The 21,261-nt window shown below is 48.0% G+C and overlaps 2 long non-coding RNA genes across 2 annotated transcripts in view; both read left to right on the top strand.

Moving 5' to 3' along the window:
- Positions 1 to 214: 214 nt before the first annotated feature.
- On the top strand, positions 215 to 6,509 carry LOC141278218 (uncharacterized). Its single transcript, XR_012330565.1, has 2 exons — positions 215 to 299; positions 6,306 to 6,509. It is a non-coding gene; the product is annotated as an uncharacterized lncRNA (long non-coding RNA).
- An 8,684-nt stretch (positions 6,510 to 15,193) lies between these two features.
- The window catches only part of LOC141278217 (uncharacterized), a 64,438-nt gene continuing 58,370 nt past the window's right edge, over positions 15,194 to 21,261 (top strand). The window contains exon 1 of the long non-coding RNA XR_012330564.1: positions 15,194 to 15,242. This is a non-coding gene — a long non-coding RNA (uncharacterized lncRNA). The remainder of the gene's footprint in view (positions 15,243 to 21,261) is intronic.

Here is a 21,261-nt window from a genome sequence, read left to right as displayed (position 1 = left end):
TCACACTTGGCTTCCCTGACGCTTGATGTCACAGGCTTGCTGTGAGCCTGCTGTGTGACTACGTGCTGCTCATAATGGAGCTGGCCAGGATTTCCTAGAACCATCCCCTTGGCATGGATCTTTCAAGTAGTGCTTCATCCTGGAAGAAACACCTTCCAGGGTCCGAGTCCCACTTTTAACCTGAGTTTGTGGCAGAAGTGATGCTTCCTCGCCTTGATTTCTTGCTGTAGGACAGCTTCTCAGAGGCTGGGATCCTGGCTGATTCATCCTTGCCCCTTCGGTACCCAGCCTCAGACCTTGTACGAAGTTGGAACTTGGTAAATATGCTGAGCTGACTCTTGGGGTCTGGCTCTGTGGGCAGTTCTCTTAGTGGTCCTGGGGCATTCAGACGCCCATGCCTTTGGTCAGTGAGCCGTGCCTGCTGCTGCCGAGGGCCCCCGTCCCTGTCCTGCATGGCCACCCTTGGCAGACCACCTGTCAGCTCTGTGGTCCCATTGCTTGGGCTGCCTGGCTCTGCTTTCATTTGACTGGATTCCTCAGCAACAGGGGTGCTTCTTATCCCCTCCACCTAGCCTCAGCCCTGGGACCAGGCCCTTGAACATGGCGCTTAGGAAAGGTTTACTATTGCTGCTGCTCATTTGAGAACCAGTCTGGGCTGCATTCATAGGAAAAAAGTTGGCAAGAGGGACCAAAAGAGTGAATTAGCCACAGAGATTTCTAAGGGGTAAAAGAAAAAATGATCAGGACAAAATATACTGTGATAGGGAAGCCTGCCCTTTGTTTACTGACACACATCTCTGCTTCAAGCTATTTTGAAAATGACAATTTTATTGATAAAATGAATGTGATGAAATGAATGTGTGGAGGTGATAAAAGAATGAATGGAAATTTACCTGCGAACGTGTCTGTAACTGAGTGCCTATCTGCGGGATGAACAGTGGAAGAAAATTATCCACAATGGGCCAACTCTCTGCTTTTGTAGGACCGTGTGTTCTATTCTTCCTGCTCAATAGAGCACATTGTCTGCTCCACCACATTAGCCAAACACAGATAATGTTGTCAAAGAATGGCTCCATTAGGTTTCACAGACGCCTGACACCAAGACAAAACCCTCTACCCTCACAGCATTTCAACGTCAATTTTTTTCCTGCATGACTCAAAAAATAAATTTGTTTTGTGGGGCAGAGATGATGTGTTTGACAGGTTTTTAGAACAGAAGATAAAAGAAAAGTTGGCAATATTGGCTGGGGAGACTCCAGCAAATTTCATTAGACTGTGTAACATACATGGGGATGTAGGCAACTTGGTGACCTGGAGAGGGCCTTCCTACTGGGGGATGGATCGGGGAGGCCTGGACTCCAGTCCCCGTGGGAATGTTAACTTGGTTTGCACATTCTGCCCCATGGAGATGATAATGTCGAGATTCAGAGTAGGGACCTTGAGCTAGGAAATCTGGTGGGAACTGAGGGTTGGGCATGGGTCACACCCACAGCCTGCAAGTGGTTGAATGTTTCTGATAGAACTCAAAACAGTGCTCAGATAACAGTGCCGTGGAATTCTCAAGTCTGTTGGGAGAACTGAGTGGATAGTAGGTCACAGGGCATTCTGAAAGTGGGACAACTATTCAAACAAAGAGAGGATGGGGAAGCGCTGCTCCCACAGTACTGTGTGGGCTAATTTCAGCACCCATTTAAGGAAGACCTGAGAGAGCTAATGATCTCTTTATACTTTATTTTCTTTTTTATTGAGAAAATAACAATTCTAAAATTATTCTAAAAATATTATTTATTATCTAAAAATATTATTCTAAAAATATTATTTATTATCTAATTATTATTCTAAAAATAATTCTAAAAAACAACTCTACCATCTTACCACCCTGATATGACAGTGAACATTTTGCCTGTGTTTTTCCATATGCATGTGTGGAAGGCTGGTTTTTCTGTTTGCTATTCTCATCCGCTCCGGCTGGAGAGTGGCACACACCTCCTTTCTGGGGCATACACTGAGCTGGGAGACCTCAGGGGGAGAATGGAGGCAGGCACTCTTTCTGCAAATAGCACGCAGCGCTGGGCCCAGGGCAGACTCCTTGGCAGAGTGGGGACCTGGGTGTTCGCTGGATATTTGATGGGAAAACCAGGGTCTCCTTCATTCTCTCTCTGGGGGCCTGGCTCTGACGCGTTCTCAAGCTGGATGGGCAATGGACTGGGAAATGGCGGCAGATGTGGGAGCAGGATGACGGAGTACTGAGTCTGAAGACTGAGGGGGCCAAAAGTGGGGTTCTAGGAAGGGCGAGCAGAGGGAATTAAGAAACCAAGGAGGCAGTGGGGTTGGGACTCAGAGAGAGGTGGGATTAAAAGAAAGGCCCTCTGAGCGTCATAAGAGGGTCCCAACAGGAGCGTTCCTGAGAGTCAAGGAGAGAGTTGGGAAGCCCCCGTCCAGGAGGGCTGCACACAGATAAAGGTGGGTGACTGGCGCCGGCATTAATGGCTCCTCTGGGCCCCTTTCTAGATATCACATAGATGAGCAGCTAATTACGGGTCAGACTGTTTTATTCCTGTTATGGATTGTTTCATCTTGCCCTTTCAGTGTCTAAGGGAAGGAGATACAGTTTTACTGTATATATGTGTGTGCATGTGTGTGCGTGTGTGTGTGTGTGTGTGTGTGTGTTTGTGTGTGTTTTCAACCCTAGTATACCCACCAGTCTAAGGTCACTTTTTTTTGTCTGGTGCGATCCATGTTTTCGATGGCCATATAATCCTCAGCTGAGCTGATTCACCATGATATACTAGGTACTACACTAGAACCATGGTCTAGTGTCCAGCAGGCCCCCAGGACAATATGGCCGGGCAAGGCTTTAGAGACAAGGACTTTTCTTAACAGTGCCGGGACAGCCCAGCTCTTCATCTGGGTGGCTGCGGGACAGCTTTGGTCTTGCTGCCTTTACCTAAGATGAAGGCAAGGTCCTTTAGAAGAAACAAAAAAATAGGAGGTGCATTAGGCATTTTGATCAGAAAGTGGTCAACTGTAGGGATTTAGGGCCTCACGCAGTTGTTGGAGGTGGGGTGGGGGGAAGCAAAGGTCAAAAAGTTCACATTCAGGAATTTGAAAGTATGGAAATCTCACGGGATGCTGCGGATGATGGTCTCAGCCACCTGTAGCACTGGAGTAGGAGATTCTCAGAGCAAACCTGGAAGCTAGTGACGAAACCTCAGATCGCCTGCTTCCAGCTGCTGCTACATGAAAAGCATGGCTTCTACCTCTCCTTAGCCTTCTGGATCTCACATGAGTGGCTCTTGCTGGCAGAATCTAACTGGAACCCTGTGGACAAGGGACTCTGGGATTCTCCTGTGATTCAGGAGAGAGTGTAGAAGGGGCCACAATGATACCAAGTAGACAGTAGACTATTTGGTACAGGGTCTTTGTAGCCCCAAAGCCTAGCACGGTGCCTGGTACGGAATAGGAGCTGAACACGTTTATTGAAATAACAAAGTGTGGCTGGGAGCACCGTTCAGAGGGGCATTTCTATTCCACCCAGAAAGACCACATGTCTGCCCCTAAGAGTGGGCTGAGTGGTGGGCTTCCAGAGGATTTACTTCCATTTAGGAGAGAGGGGCTGGAACTCCAGAAAGTGCTCCTGGGCCTGGGAAGTAGAAATAACAGCTCTTGTGTTTAGAGCTTCTGAAGTCCATGGTGGAGAAACATGAGGCCTGCAGGGGAGCTGCATCTCTGGGGACTGAGTTGAGGCATGGAGCCTGGACCCAGCTGGGGTTTCTCTTCTCTGGCCTACTGGCCAGGCATGGCCAGCTCTTCCTCTCAGACTATAATCGTAGACACTTGGCCCCGAGTTGGAAGAGACAAGTTTGTTCATGGACACAGGGGTTAATCGTGGGAGCTCCCAATGATGAGGGCTATATTCATCTAAACGCTTGATTGTAAATGATAGGCAAACCTACTTGAGCCAAAAAGGATGTTTATTGACTCATGTAACTGAGAAATTCAGGGGTGTCTGCCTTCAGGCAAGGCTGGATTTAGCAGCAGAAATGATTCTCTTTCTCCCACCTTCTCCCTCTCTTGGCTCTGCTCTCTCTGATGGAGAGTCTCATCCTCTCCTGCTGTAGATGGGCTTCCTTCACGTAGGGAAAAGTGCTACTAGCATCTCTAGGCTCACATGATCCTAGCTTGGTGAGTCAGTGGAAGGTAAGCTTCCTCTCCGTGTACAGATATATAAACCTGAAAATGATTGGGCTTGCTGGGTCAGGTGTCCACCTGGACCAATTAATGTGTTTAAGGGGACATGGTGTTGTACCTGTTTTGGCTTGACACACCTGCGCACGTCTGTGGCCAGAGGCTGGGGCTGGGGCAGGGGAACTGTCATGAATAGCCTCACAGTACCACATGGAGAGCAGGAGGGATGATTCCCCAAGGAGTAAAAATTGTAGTGAAAGCAACATATTTCTAGAACTAAAGAGAAAAGGAAGAAGCCTGGGCTGGGATGACGGTGACTCCAGGCAGAGAAGAAATGCCACGTGAGAGCCCTCAGTTTGGTTGGCATCATCTTGCACATACCTGAGCATCCAGCCGGACCCTTCCCCAGCTCTGGGAGAGCTGGCAAGTGTCCAGCAGGTGTGACTGTCCAGCAGCTGGACTTCTCCCTGGGGTGTAGCAAAGCTCCTTGCTCCCCTCAGTTATGTTGCATTTGCCATGTACTTATTTTTAAATGCCCTATTTGGTCTTTCCCTGGATACCTTGTTTGAAAATAACTAGGATTTTCAGCTGCATGGGTTTTAATCCTTCCATTCAGGAAGGATCCAAGTGCTCTCCCTCTCTCGTCTTTCTGTCTTGATTCCTTGGGCTCCTACTTAGAAAATGCTGAATTATGCATCTATTCAGTCAATATTTACTGAGAACCTAGTGTGTGAAAGGCCCTGGGATCAACAAAACAAGCTCAGTCCTGGCCCTCACCAAACTTAAAGTCAGCTAAATGAAATAGTCAACAAAGCAAAAACAACACCCAGTTGGTGAATCCATTACTCAGGGGTGATGGGATACATGCTCCAAGGGGGAAGCATGGGGTGATAAGACTGACCTGGCTCTGGGGCAGGGAGGTTCCTTGAGAAGGGGACATTAAGCTGAGAGCTGAAGCATGGCTGGATTTTGGATTTTGATGAGGCTAAAAGGGTAGGGAATGGGGAAGTGTGTTTGGATGCCAGGGCTCTGAGCAGGGAAAGTGGGGCTCCTGCTGGCAGGGCTGGGTGGATAGGCTGGAAGGGGTAATATTTGAGGGCCTGAAGGCCAGGCTGGGGGTAGGGTCTCCATTGCCACCCCCAGTTTACCTGGGAATAGGACCTTGATTCCATTCTACCAGAGCCCTCAGCTATGAGCACGAGAGGCCACTGTCCAGCTCCCTCATGCCCCCTTTAAGTGCTGCCCCCCTCACATCACCTGGCAGTGGGGAGGGCATTCCCCCAACTGCACTTGAACCTCTCAAGTCAAGGCCGGGCTGGCAGTGGGTGGGGAGGCTGCTGTAATTATGCTAATTGCAGGGCTGCTTCCCTGGCTGCATTTGAAGCAGAGTGGGAGGAGGCTGGGCTGCCGGGTGAGGAGAGATGGCGGCGCTTGGAAGAGGCTATTAGCAGTGGAGGTGGGACCGAGGGCTGGATTCATGGTGTAGTTTGGAGGTAAAGGCAGGCAAACTCGTGGGTAGAGCTGGATGGGGTGTGGTGATGAGGAGAAAGAGAATAAGGATGGCTGCAAGGCTGCAGCCTTGCGGGGTGGTGGTGCCATTAGCTGAGGTGCCTTTGGGGGAAATACACACAGGCACACGTATTCTGTCTTGGACATTTTGAGTTGGAGGAGATATCAGGGAAGCTGTTGGATATATGGGTCTGGGCTGGAGACACAAGTGCGGGAGCTCTCAGCCCAGAGATGGTGAGTGAAGTCATGGATGTCGGCGCCTGTGTGTGGCGTTGAGGGAGACCAGACCCGGGTCCCCAGGAACGGAGCATTTGGAGGTCAGCGAGAGGAGAAGCAGCCAGCAAACAGATAAACCCGACGGGGTGCAGGCGACAACCTGCCTGTGATAAATTATGCCTGTGCTGCCCAGGCTGCAGATGTGTGCTCTGAGGACCCCCCAGGCATCAGGGGCCTGTCGCTGGGTGATAGATGATGGCTGCTCCCACCCACCCGCCTCCTGCTGGCACATGCTTCCTGTCACCACCAGGCAGTCCGTTGGGAATAGAGAAAATAGCTGAGCAGGCTCACTGTGACAGCCTTCTAAAAGTGACTTTTAAAACTTCTTATAGTGGGACCTTCAAGATGGCGGAGGAGTAAGATGTGGAGATCACCTTCCTCCCCACAAATACATCAGAAATACATCTACACGTGGAACAACTCCTACAGAACACCTACTGAACGCTGGCAGAAGACCTCAGACCTCCCAAAAGGCAAGAAATCCCCCACGTACCTGGGTAGGGCAAAAGAAAAAAGAAAAAACAGAGACAAAAGAATAGGGACAACACCTGTGAGGGAGCTGTGAAGGAGGAAATGTTTCCACACACTAGGAAGCCTCTTCACTGGCGGAGATGGCGGGCTGGGTGGGAGGGAAGCTTTGGAGCCACGGAGGAGAGCACAGCAACAGGGGTGCAGAGGGCAAAGCGGAGAGATTCCCACACAGAGGATCAGGGCCGACCGGCACTCACCAGCCTGAGAGGCTTGTCTGCTCACCCGCCGCGGCGGGTGTGGGCTGGGAGCTGAGGCTCGGGCTTCGGAGGTCAGATCCCAGGGAAAGGACTGGGGTTGGCGGTGTGAACACAGCCTGAAGGGGCCTAGTGCACCACAGCTAGCCGGGAGGGAGTCTGGAAAAATGTCTGGAACTGCCTAAGAGGCAAGAGACCATTGTTTCGGGGTGTGTGAGGAGAGGGGATTCAGAGCACTGTCTAAACTAGCTTCAGAGATGGGTGCGAGCCACAGCTATCAGTTCAGACCCCAGAGATGGGCATGAAATGCCAACGCTGCTGATGCAGCCACCAAGAAGCCTGTGTGCAAGCACAGGTCACTATCCACACACCACCACCCCCCACCCCCGGGAGCCTGTGCAGCCCGCCACTGCCAGGGTCCCGTGATCCAGGGACAACTTCCCTGGGAGAACACACAGCGTGCCCCAGGCTGTTGCAACGTCATGCTGGCCTCTGCCACCACAGGCTCGCCCTGCATTCTGATTATAAGTACTCTATCCCTTCCTCCCCCCAGCCTGAATGAGCAAGAGCCCCTAATCAGCTGTTGCTTTAACCCCCTCCTGTCTAGGTGGGAACAGAGGCCTGAGGGTGACCTACACACAGGGGTGGGGCCAAAACCAAAGCTGAGCCCCAGGAGCCTTGCGAACAAAGAAGAGAAAGGGCAATTTCTCTGTGCAGCCTCAGGAGCAGCAGATTAAATTCCCACACTCAAGTTGATGTACCCTGTATCAGTGGAATACCTGACTAGACAACAAATTGTCCCAAAATTGTGGTGGTGGACTTTGGGAACAACTGTAGACTTGGGATTTGCTGTCTGTGACTGATTTGTTTCTGATTTTTATGTTTATCTTAGTTTAGTGTTTGGCGCTTGTTATAATTGGTGGATTTATTTATTGGTTTTGTTGCTCTCTTTTTTTTTTATCATTATATTATTTATTTTTTAATTTTAATAACTTTTTTCTTTTTTAAATTTATTTTTTTTTCTTTCCTTTTTTCTCCCTTTTCTTCTGAGCCATGTGGCTGACAGGGTCTTGGTGCTCTGGCCTGGACTCAGGCCTGAGCCTCTGAGGTGGGAGAATTCAGGACACTGGACCACCAGAGACCTCCCAGCCCCACATAATATCAATTGGTGAGAGGTCTCCCAGAGATCTCTGTCTCAATGCTAAGACCCAGCACCGCCCAACTGCCAGCAAATTCCAGTGCCAAACAACTAGTAAGACAGGAACACAAACCCACCCATTAGCAGAGAGGCTGCCTAAAATCATAATAAGGTCACAGACACCCCAAAACACACCACCGGACGTGGACCTGCCCACCAGAAAGACAAGATCCAGCCACACCCACCAGAACACAGGCACCAGTCCCCTCCACCAGGAAGCCTACACAACCCACTGAACCAACCTCACCCACTGGGGGCAGACACCAAAAACAATGGGAACTACAAACCTGCAGCCTGCAAAAAGGAGACCCCAAACACAGAAAGTTAAACAAAATGAGAAGACAGAGAAATATGCAGCAGATGAAGGAGCAAGGTAAAAACCCACCAGACCTAACAAATGAAAAGGAGACAGGCAGTCTACCTGAAAAAGAATTCAGAATAATGATAGTAAAGATGATCCAAAATCTTGGAAACAGAATGGAGAAAACACAAGAAACGTTTAACAAGGACCTAGAAGAACTAAAGAGCAAACAAACAGTGATGAATGACACAATAAATGAAATAGCAGAATAACTGAGGCAGAAGAACAGATAAGTGACCTGGAAGATGAAATAGTGGAAATAACTACTGCAGAGCAGAATAAAGAAAAAAGAATGAAAAGAATTGAGGACTATCTCAGAGACCTCTGGGACAACATTAAATGCACCAACATTTGAATTATAGGGGTCCCAGAAGAAGACAAAAAGAGAGGGTCTGAGAAAATACTTGAAGAGATTATAGCTGAAAACTTCCCTAACATGGGAAAGGAAATAGTCAATCAAGGAAGCACAGAGAGTCCCATACAGGATAAAGCCAAGGAGAAACATGCCAAGACACATATTTATCAAACTATCAAAAATTAAATACAAAGGAAAAATATTAAAAGCAACAAGGGAGAAGCAACAAATAACATACAAGGGAATCCCCATAAGGTTAACAGCTGATCTTTCAGCAGAAAATCTGTAAGCCAGAAGGGAGTGGCAGGACATTTTAAAGTGATGAAAGGGAAGAACCTACAACCAAGATTACCCTACCCAGCAAGGGTCTCATTCACATTCGATGGAGAAATTAAAACCTTTAAAGACAAGCAAAAGTTATGAGAATTCAGCACCACAAAACGAGCTTTATGACAAAGGCTAAAGGAACTTCTCTAGGCAGGAAACACAAGAGAATGAAAAGACTACAAAAATAAACACAAAACAATTAAGAAAATGGTAATAGGAACATACATATCGATAATTACCTTAAATGTAAATGGATTAAATGCTCCAGCCAAAAGACAAAGACTGGCTGAATGGATCCAAAACAAGACTCATATACATGCTGTCTACAAGAGATCCACTTCAGACCTAGGGACACATACAGACTGAAACTGAGGGGATGGAAAAAGATATTCCTTCCATGTGGAAATCAAAAGAAAGCTGGTGTAGCAATTCTCATATCATATAAAATAGACTTTAAAATAAAGACTGTTACAAGAGACAAAGAAGGACACTACATAATGATCAAGGGATCAATCCAAGAAGAAGATATAACAATTGTAAATATTTATGCACCCAACATAGGAGCACTTCAATACATAAGGCAAATGCTAACCGCCATAAAAGGGGAAATCGACAGTAACAAAATAATAGGGGACTTTAACACCCACTTTCACCAATGGAAAGATCATCCAAAATGAAAATTAATAAGGAAATACAAGCTTTAAATGACACATTAAACCAGATGGACTTAATTGATATTTATAGGACATTCCATCCCAAAACAGCAGAATACACTTTCTTCTCATGTGCTCATGGAACATTCTCCAGGATAGACCATATCTTGGGTCACAAATCAAGCCTTGGTAAATTGAAGAAAATTGAAATCGTATCAAGTATCTTTTCTGAACACAATGCTATGAGACTAGATATCAATTATGGGGAAAAAACTGTAAAAAATACAAACACATGCAGGCAAAACAATATGCTACTAAGTAACCAAGAGATCACTGAAGAAATCAAAGAGGAAGTCAAAAAAATACCTAGAAACAAATGACAATTAAAACACGACGGGACAATGAAAACCTATGGGATGCAGCAAAAACAGTTCTAAGGGGGAAGTTTATAGCAATACAGTCCTACCTCAAGAAACAAGAAAAGTCTCAAATAAACAACCTAACCTTACACCTAAAGCAATTAGAGAAAGAAGAACCAAAACACCCCAAAGTTTGCAGAAGGAAAGTAATCATAAAGATTAGATCAGAAATAAATGAGAAAGAAATGAAGGAAACAGTAGCAGAGATCAATAAAACTAAAAGCTGGTTCTTTGAGAAGATAAACAAAATTGATAAATCATTAGCCAGACTCATCAGGAATAAAACTGAGAAGACTCAGATCAACAGAATAGAAAATGAAAAGTAGAAGTAACAACTGACACTGCAGAAATACAAAGGATCAAGAGAGCTTACTACAAGCAACTATATGCCAATAAAATGGACAACCTGGAAGAAATGGACAAGTCCTTAGAAAAGCACAACCTTCCAAGACTGAACCAGGAAGAAATAGAAAATATAAACAGACCAATCACAAGCACTGAAATTGAAACTGTGATTAAAAATCTTCCAAGAGGGGCTTCCTTGGTGGCGCAGTGGTTGGGAGTCTGCCTGCTGATGCAGGGTACACGGGTTCGTGCCCCGGTCTGGGAGGATCCCACATGCCGTGGAGCGGCTGGGCCTGTGAGCCATGGCCGCTGAGCCTGCGCGTTCAGAACCTGTGCTCTGCAACGAGAGAGGCCGCAACAGTGAGAGGCCTGCGTACCGCAAAAAGAAAAAGAGAAAAAAATCTTCCAAGAAACAAAGCCCAAAACCAGATGGCTTCACAGGCGAATTCTATCAAACATTTAGAGAAGAGCTAACACCTATCCTTCTCAAACTCTTCCAAAATATAGCAGAGGGAGGAACACTTCCAAACTCATTCTACGAGGCAATCATCACCTTGATACCAAAACCAGACAAAGATGTCACAAAAAAAGAAAACTACAGGCCAATATCACTGATGAACACAGATGTAAAAATCCTCAACAAAATACTAGCAAACAGAATCCAACAGCACATTAAAAGGATCATACACCATGATCAAATGGAGTTTACCCCAGGAATGCAGGGTTCTTCAATGTATGCAAATCAATCAATGTGATACACCATATTAAGAAACTGAAGGATAAAAACCATATGATAATCTCAATAGATGCAGAAAAAGCTTTCGACAAAATTCCACACCCATTTATGATAAAAACTCTGCAGAATGGAGGCAAAGCAGGAACTTACCTCAACTTAATAAAGGCCATATATGACAAACCCACAGCCAACATCATTCTCAGTGGGAAAAAACTGAAACCATTTCCTCTAAGATCAGGAACAAGACAAGGTTGCCTACTCTCACCGCTATTATTAAACATAGTTTTGGAAGTTTTAGCCACAGCAATCACAGAAGAAAAAGAAATAAAAGGACTCCAAATCGGAAAAGAAGTAAAACTGTCACTGTACGCAGATGACATGATACTATACATAGAGAATCCTAAAGATGCTACCAGAAAACTACTAGAGCTAATCAATGAATTTGGTAAAGTAGCAGCATACAAAATTAATGCACAGGAATCTCTTGCATTCCTATACACTAATGATGAAATATCTGAAAGAGAAATTAAAGAAACACTCCTATTTCCCATTGCAATGAAAAGAATCAAATACCTAGGAATAAACCTACCTAAGGAGACAAAAGACCCATATGCAGAAAACTATAAGACACTAATGAAAGAAATTAAAGATGATACCAACAGATGGAGAGATATACCATATTCTTGGATGGGAAGAATCAACATTGTGAAAATGACTCTACTACCCAAAGCAATCTACAGATTCAGTGCAATCCCTATCAAACTACCAATGGCATTTTTCACAGAATTAGAACAAAAAGTTTCACAATTTGTATGGAAACAAAAGACCCCACAGAGCCAAAGCAATCTTGAGATAGAAAAACGGAGCTGGAGGAATCAGGCTCCCTGAATTCAGACTATACTACAAAGCTACAGTAATCAAGACAGTATGGTACTGGCACAAAAGCAGAAAAATAGACCAATGGAACAGGATAGAAAGCCCAGAGACAAACGCACGCACATATGGTCACCTTATCTTTGATAAAGGAGGCAAGAATATACAATGGAGAAAAGACAGTCTCCTCAATAAGTGGTGCTGGGAAAACTGGACAGCTACATGTAAAAAAATGAAATTAGAGCACTCCCTAACACCATACACAAAAATAAACTCAAAATGGATTAAAGAACTAAATGTAAGGCCAGACACTATAAAACTCTTAGAGGAAAACATAGGCAGAACATCCTATGACATAAATCACAGCAAGATCCTTTTTGATCCACCTCCTAGAGTAATGGAAATAAAAAGAAAAATAAACAAATGGGACTTAATGAAACTTAAAAGCTTTTGCACAGCAAAGGAATCCATAAAGAAGATGAAAACACAACCCTCAGAATGGGAGGAAATATTTGCAAATGAAGCAATTGACAAAGGATTTATCTCCAAAATATACAAGCAGCTCATGCAGCTCAATATGAAAAAACCCAACAACCCAATCCCAAAATGGGCAGAAGACCTAAACAGATATTTCTCCAAAGAAGATGTACAGATTGCCAACAAACACATGAAAGGATGCTCAACATCACTAATCATTAGAGAAATGTGAATCAAAACTACAAAGTGGTATCACCTCACACTGGTCAGAATGGACATCATCAAAAAATCTATAAACAAAAAATGCTGAAGAGGGTGTGGAGAAAAGGGAACACTCTTGCACTGTTGGTGGGAATGTAGATTGATACAGCCACTGTGGAGAACAGTATGGAGGTTCCTTAAAAAACTAAATATCGAAATACCATATGACCTAGCAATCCCACTACTGGGCATATACCCTGAGAAAACCATAATTCAAAAAGAGTCATGCACCACAATGTTCAGTGCAGCTCTATTTACAATAGCCAGGACATGGAAGCAACCTAAGTGTTCATGGACAGATGAATGGATAAAGAAGATGTGGTACATATATACAATGGAATATTACTCAGCCATAAAAAGAAACGAAATTGAGTTATTTGTAGTGAGGTGAATGGACCTAGAGTCTGTCATACAGAGTGAAGTAAGTCAGAAAGAGAAAAACAAATACCGTATGCTAACACACATATATATATATGGAATCTCAAAAAAAAATGGTTCTGAAGAACTTGGAGCTGGACAGGTATAAAGACGCAGATGTAGACGAGGGACTTGAGGACACGGGGAGGGGGAAGGGTAAGCTGGGACGAGGTGAGAGAGTGGCATGGACATATATACACTACCCAAAGTAAAATAGATAGCTAGTGGGAAGCAGCCGCATAGCACAGGGAGATCAGCTCAGTGCTTTCTCACCACCTAGAGGGGTGGGATAGGGAGGGTGAGACAGAGGCTCAAGAGGGAGGGGCTATAGGGATAGATGTATGCATATAGCTGATTCACTTTGTTATACAGCAGAAATTAACACAACTTTGTAAAGCAATTATACTCCAGTAAAGATGTTAAAAAAAAAAAAAAGACTTATAATTGATGATTAAAAGGCCCATTGCTCCAAAGACTGTGTTTGTGGTGGAAGAAGAAAAGTCATTTTAGAAGGAATTTCTGGTGAGGCGAAGTGTTCCAGCAAATTGGCCGGGCGGCGTTTGCAGCCCCAGGCTTATATTTCAAAGGCCATTAAAAGCCCCTCAAGGAACTGCTGGAAAGTAGTCATTTTGAGAAGGGGAAATATTTTGGGGTCGGGCGGAGAAGGAGGAAATGCCAGCTGAGGGGCTCGCAGTGGGCCGTGGGAGGAAGGAAGCGGAGGCCCCCTCTTCACCTTGGCCTTGGCGCAGGACTGGGCTCCCAGCTTCCTGCACTACGGCCCACGCTCCTGCCCATCTGCACCTCTACCTCTGCCCCCTGGCTCTCACTGCTCCCCCATTTGGAACGACCCGTTCACAACACTCTCCTTTCCACAGTTAACCCATTTTGTAGCCTCCTTTCCTTAAATTTTCCTGGTCCCTAATATCCCTCACTGACCTCCTGTGGCCATCGACCTCTGCATGACTCATGCATTTCGGTGGCTAGGGACCCGGACCCTCGTGCTGCTCTTTCATGCATGTCTCTGGCTTCCCCCAGCAGGCTACGTACACACTAAGAGAGAAGGGCACTCAGGGTGCTGGGCGTGGTGTGAACTCTCCAGAACCTCAGCGGCTCCTTTCCTCCTTGCTAAGGGGCCAAGGTGCTGTGGGGAGCTGGTACTCAGCACCCATCGTGTCTCTGTCCTGGACCTTGTTACGACGTCCCATGTGGAGCTGTCCTGGCAAATTCAGGCAGGGTGAATGAATTGTGTGTGTGTGTGTGTGTGTGTGTGTGTGTGTGTGTGTGTCTGTCTGTCTGTCTGTCTTCTCAGCTTTGCTGTGGTTGTCAAGGTCAGGGCAGCTAGACAGGCTGGCCAGGGGAGCACTGCCCAGCAGCATCACCTGGGAGTGAGGTGAGATCATTAAGCGTTTGCATACAGCACACAAGCAGGGTGGGAGGGGAGACTTGGTGCTTCCCTGGCCCTGGCACCAAGTGTCTCTGGGTCCCAGTGGAAGCCCAAGACCTGCCTCCGAGCCCTGTGCCCAGGGTGGGGTTGCAGACAGGTGGGCTTCTGGGAAGGCAGATTTGCTCACCTGCCAGGAGCTCAGAGAGGTGCTGGGAGGCCCTGCCTGTGGGTGCCAGTCTCCACTCCGGGCATCTCTCTGAGTCCCACACCTGCACTTCGGTGTGTGTTGTTTCTGTTCTGCTCTCTGTGTTAATGCTGGTTTGTGTGATCGTTTTGGAAGTTTTCTCTCTAAACGTAGTCTCATTGCTGAGCTGCCGTAAAGCCATGCCCGGGAACCACATTCACGGGAAGGGTTCGTGTGTTCACAGTAATAACATCTGACATTTTTAAAAGCTTCCCTCTGAAGATACCTCCTCTCAGAACTGTACCTCTCCTCACCCCCCTCAGCCCGAGTTTGCTCTTCTGGGAAAATGAGGCGGCTGGATTTCGAAGATCATAACGTTATGTGTCCCTAAACCCCATTTTTTTAAGAATCCCAAAGTGTATGAATTAAAATATGCTTTACTTCTTTTCAGCCTGATGAGAAGCCTGTGAAGGACCCTATCAACCCAGAAGGAGACAATCTGATGAGCGATGGTGTGGGCAGCAGGCCTGCGGGTGAGAGGAGGGCACGGCGAGGTGAGACGTGAGCCTGGGGCTACTGGGCTGCGCAGGTTTTGGTTCCGCTCAGACGTTGTTGCGTCCCCATGTGAAGGAAGCGCTTTGGCGCCAGCACTGTCCTTGGATGACAAGCGTGTGCTGGGGGGAGAAGTTTGGCATGCCGGGCTTCTGTGGGTGCGCTGGGTCCTGGAGGCTGTTTCCAGAGGTTTGCTGAGAGTCTGGGGGGAGATCTGTTGACCTCAGGGCATATTTGGGGAGCACAGCACTGCCCAAAGGATGAGATGCGCTTTGGGGTCAGAGAAAAGGAGTGAGTGCTGAGATGTGGAATTTAGCGATGGGAGTTGGAAAAAAGGTGCCCGGCCCTGGGGAAGGCACCTGGGGTTGAGACTGACCCCTAGGAAGGGCTGAGAGGAGGAGGGCTCGTGAAGGGGACCAAGGAGTCCTGGGCTCAATGCAATCTGGTCTTTAATGGAGCTGGGGATGGGCACTGTTAATCCCTAAGATTTCTCAAAGCGTTTTGGCTTTGCATGGTAATCTGGTAGCACAGATATGTTTCTCTGTGGTTGTAAAAGAAACCTGTGTGCTTATCTGAGAGACAGCTGTGTAAGGGACACATTGGAACATGGTTGGGGGAGGGAGGAGTTGTAGCAGAGGAGAAGGGTGGAGACCAGGGATGGAAACGGGGGTGTACAGGGCAGGGTCCTCAGGGACTCAGGGGTGTGTCAGGGTCTTTTAGTGCCTGGGAGCCCTGTGACTCCCAGAGAGGACCCCGGCGGACCCCTCCCGTTGCATACATACCTTCACACAACATGTGTCCATGTGGACACCAGCTTGGGCAGTGCCCTTCTCTTACTCATTGGCGGTTCCCAGGTGGGGATTTAGGCCTCATAGAAGAGGATGCAGAATTTCCCAAAACCTCACAGAGATGTGGCCGCTGTGGACATTTGTGTCTCTCTCTGAAACTTCCTCTAGACACGATTTCACTCCATTTTAGAAGGTTCCGTTGGGTACCAGTCCAGGGAGATGCTCTGTGGCCTGCTGAATAATACTGGGGGATACCCTATCCTCTGCTTCCTTCTTGGAGGTTCCCAATCAACAGTAGCATTTCAAAGGCTCCGAGAAGTCCTGCAAAAAGCATCTGTTAAACGTTCTTTAATCCTGTATTTCCTAAACTCATTTGACCGCAGATCCCTTTTGCTGTACAGGAAGCCTATTAAAGTCCTGTGCAAGTCTCCTGTCCTCCCACACACCCTGGGGCCCCCTGACTACTCTATATTCTCATGCTAACTACGATCTTAGGAAAAGCCCCAATGAACTTTTTGGCCAACTGCAATACTTCATGGACTCACACGTTCTAAATTTCCTCCCAAGTTGAAGATCAGGCAGGCAGTTTATCATCTGGCCTGCTGTGGCCTCCTCTGAGCTTGGAGCAGGCCCGCTAGAGCAGAGCGCAGGCACATCTGTTCACCTCGACCGCTGAGCCAGCCCTTCTGGCAGCCTGAGTTTGCAGACCGATTGCTTCCTGGTTCATGCTTTATGGTTCAGCCGGAGCATTTGGCCCAAAGGCGGGCATGTGTGCTCACTTTCACAGCCAAATGAAGCTCACCTGGGCCCAGGCTGCTTGGTGGAGGGCGAGATGTGAGCAGGAACACTCCATCTGCCGAATCCCACTCCCCTACAGCAGTGCAGGCCCTGGGCTGTTCTGACCGTCTTGTTTTGCATATAGTGATGAAATATTAAAGGGAATTCTTCCAGTTTGAAAACCTTTTTGTCAAGGCACAGAGGCAGCCTGAACATGTGACAGAAGCTCCCTGAGCTTGGAGAGAGGAGCAGGGGGACACCGAGAGGAAGCAGGAACCACCCGAGGGGCTGGAGCTCCCTTCATAGAGGCCAGGAATGGCTCAGGGTGGCCACCTTCTTCCACCTTGCTGCTGCTGGCTGCTCCAGGTGGGCACTGCTGACCCAGAGCTGGTTCTTGCGAGTGTTTTTGTTTTGTTTTTCGTCTTACTGCTCTGAGCTTTACTGTGATTCGCAGATGTTGCATCTTTTATAAATAGAAGGTTTGTGGCAATGCTGTTTTATCAGATGATGGTTAGCATTTTTTTGCAACAAAGTTTTTTTTTTAATGAAGGTAGGTACATTGTTTTTTTAGACGATGGAGTCCTGGACTGGGAGGCTTGTGGTGTGTCCTTGGGCAAGTACTTGAACCTCTCAAGGCCTGGCTTTCTCCACCAATGAAACTGCGTGGTAGACCAAATTCTCTGGGGCTTGTTAAAGCTTAGGTAATAAGATTCTACTTGGAAGCTGGTTTGTCTGTTCACGCGTTTGTTGCCAATGTTACCTTGATCCCTAGTGAGACACATTGGACCCTAGTGAGACACACTGGACCCAGTGGCCGTCCTGGAAGGGAGGGCTATACCTAGAGGGCCCACCCGAGTGTGACCTGCTATGGCTTGGACAGACCCAGGCTTTCCTGCCCACCAAGATGGTGCTGGCGTTGGGGCAACCACAGCTAAGGGTCAGTGTGGCATTGGACGCCACATTTCAAAGCTGGCCTCCTGGGGACAGTGCTATGACTCAACTGACCCCTGTTGGGCATCCTCACAGTGTTACGTCTGCATCCCTATCTGTGTCTGCAGTGGGGTCTGCTCTGGGCACAGACACTGAAGCAGCCCCCTGGCATTTCTGATACAAAGTGTCAGACCTGACCTGACCCCAGTCAGAGTTGATCCTGGGATGGCCAGAGCAACTGCAGGGCCTGAATCTGTGTCTCTTTGGCAATGTAGCCCTCCTGCTCAAGGCCTCGTGCTTACCCACCTCCCAGGGAAAGAGTGAGCGGCCCCCCTTGGATGATTGATTAGCATCCTGTATTTCCCTTTGCCAAGGTGTCTCAGAAGCACACAAGCAGATGGCTTCTCGGGGAATTCCTCTGGGGAACCGTGCTTCTACAAATCCAAAACCATGTAGAAATCCAATATTCAAATGAGAGAAGAAGTTGGGAAAGAATATGTGCTCTTTCCCCTCCTCTCAGTTGAAACCTAAATACAGAGCTGGAGGGGTCAGAAGTAGCTTCTACTTCCCCGTGGTTCTTCTCCCTGTAAGAGGAGAAAAACAGACCTGGGGCTGCTTCTAACCTCCAGGGAAGGGGCCTCCGAAGGGCTGCGGCTCTGGCGCGTAAGTCCGAGGAAGTGGACTTAATTCAACTGAAGAAGCTTTGCTTAAGCAGCTGCTGTGTGCTAGGCCAGGGCCCGGCCTTGTGTGGAGTCAGGTCTGATAGCTTACGGCTTAAAAACCACTCGACATGGACTTGGATTTTGTTCCCAGCTCTGCCATGTTCCAGCTGTGAGACCTCAGACCACGGGCCTAGGCTCTCTAAGTCTCAGGTTCTCAGCCTGTGAAATGGGGATCATAGTACCTATCTCCTAGGATTGTTGAAGGAATCAAATAAGTTAGGGCATACAAAGCGCTTAGCAGGGGCCTGGCTCCTAATACCCTCTCATTAATCACATACACTCTCTCTCATTGATCACATGGCCCCAGGGCCTCACAGCTGGCAGACGGGATGTGCCCCGCGTCAGAAGTGACAGAGCAGAGGCTGAGGAAGATTATGTGAGTTTTTCTAAAATCACTTGTGTTGTTACTGAGAAGGCGGGGCTGGGATTGGGGTCTCTCAATTTTCCGGTAAGATGTCCCAGCCCTGCTCTGAGACGGGGGTCCCTCCCCAGGTCTCAGGTTGGTTTGGGAGAAGTAGAGCCCGCTGGTGGGGTCTGTGCCACCGCTGCTCTTTGGCAGAGGTTGGGCCGTTAAGAACACAGCTCTTATGTTAAGTGTTTTTTATGCTGCCTCGAGAAAAGTGTTTGTAGAACTCCAAGGCGTTAGAAAAGCCACCCAGATCCATCCCCCAAGTTGGCAAAGACAGTCCCTCTGTGGAGGGAGAATTCAGAGCCCCTTTCCCCCAAGACCTGATCTTCCCCACCCTGCCCCACATCTGTGTTTTACGGGGCTGCTTGCTCTCTGGCATTTGGCTTTTCCTGTTCCTTTCCCTGAGGTTTGGTCCCATTAATGTTTATGAGCAAATAAAACTTGGATTGCTGCTTTGGGCCGTGGGATCAGTGTTGACTTGGGGAGGGATGTCTAATTCAACGTAATGCCGCTCCTTCGGCTTTCCATGACTCCCACTGCAGTCCCCTCCGGGAAGAGGAGAAAAAGCAGTGGAAATGTGGTTAAAGCAGAGACCTCGCCTCCTCTCCTAGCCTTGGTGCCAACAGTCCCCTGCTAAGAGCGGGGTGAAAGCCAGATGAAGTGTCGGAAACCCAGATGTTGCTTTTCCTTGAATTCCTACATAGACAAGTATGGGGACACATGAGCTCGGGGTGTCACGGGTGATGTGTCAGCTGGTGTCCCATAGCATGAGGTCTCAGGGCAGGGCTGGAGGGTATGTTTTTGATCATATGCATGAGGATGCCCCATTCCTTCTCTGGAGCAAGAAACTGAACAGCGTAACTCATTACTTCAAGGATAAAGTCCAGCTGAACTGGTGCAAGGTGCCAGGTAGACCCCGCATGTTTGTACCAAATGAATCGTTTTTATTTTCCTAGGTGCACAGAGTCCTGTTCGGGATTTCCCCCCGAGCTAATGGGCTCGGAGGAGCAGTCTTGGCGGAGCCAGGGTAGGGGCTGAGGTGTGGGAGGGGCTGCACGTGGGCTCCACGATAGAGGTGCATCTCCCGGAGAGGCAGCATATTCCTTCTGGGGCTGTTGACAGGGCTGTGAGCCAGGTGGGAGGAAGGTAATTACATCATTTCATGGCACTCTTGTCTCAGGGGGCCAAATGAGCTGACTCTCCAAAACTAGGGTTTACTTTTGACTTTTTAATTTATGGGCTGATACAGATGCATGCTAGCGCACTCCTCAGTTTTTCTGAAACAGCTGAGGTGTGCCTCGCAGAGCGGGTGAGATTTAAGAGGAGCAAATGTGGCTCAACACTGAGGATCTCAGAGGTTAGCAGGGAATATGGGATAGATCATAATCCTCGACGATGCTCAGCGAGATGGGAAAATGGGCAGAGGAAAGGCACGGAGAAACCCAACGGCAAGCACCCCACACTGGCTGCAAGGGCTTCACGGAGGAGGAGGGCTGGCTTTAGGAGGAGGGATGGGCTTTCCACACGTGGAGACGGGTGGGCAAGGCTTCAGGGAAAGTTCGTCCAAAACATAGGTATCTAGACAGAGAGACGAGAGCCACTTAGTAAGAGGTTCTGTGGAGGGAGGTTCTGAAAGTGGCTGGAAAGGTCGAGGCCCGAATGCACTTTGAAGATGCTCAGTGGGTATTTACTGAATAAATGTGTGAGTTAACGGCTGAGCCTTCATTCAGCCGACAAGTACTTACTGAGTGACTACTATGTGCTAAACACTGCTAGGGGCTGGATGTGCAGCTGTGAACAACACAGATACACGTTACTCCCTTGTGAGTTCACATTCTAGCAGGGGAAGACAGACAGTAAACAAAAAATATAATATACAAGTAATATATACAGTGTGTTAGGAAGAGGTAAGTGTAGGGGGAAAGAATGAGTAGAGGGTGGGGACAGCAGGGGTGTATGTGTGTGTTTGGCGGAGGTTGCAGTTTTTTGTTTTTTTTCAATACGCGGGCCTCTCACTGTTGTGGCCTCTCCCATTGCGGAGCACAGGCTCCAGACGCGCAGGCTTAGCGGCCATGGCTCATGGGCCCAGCCGCTCCGTGGCATGTGGGACCTTCCCGGACCGGGGCATGAACCCGTGTCCCCTGCATCGGCAGGCGGACTCTCAATCACTGCACCACCAGGGAAGCCCGGAGGTTGCAGTTTTGACCAGGGTTGCAAAAGAGGCCTCGTTGAGATGCCATTTCAGCAATTTGACAGCGATGTGAGGAGTCAGCTCAGGGGATATTTGGGGGCAGAGCATTCCAGGATCAGATCCCGAGGCAGGAGAGCTGATGTGCTTGAGGGGCAGCAGGAGGCCCATGTGGTCGCAGCAGGGTGCGCACGGGGACAGTGGCAG

This window comes from Tursiops truncatus, chromosome 3 (genome assembly GCF_011762595.2).
Source record: "Tursiops truncatus isolate mTurTru1 chromosome 3, mTurTru1.mat.Y, whole genome shotgun sequence".
In the NCBI taxonomy this organism is placed as follows: domain Eukaryota; kingdom Metazoa; phylum Chordata; class Mammalia; order Artiodactyla; family Delphinidae; genus Tursiops; species Tursiops truncatus.
Note: the sequence above shows the minus strand (reverse complement) of the source record. Positions and strands in the feature narration are given on the sequence as shown.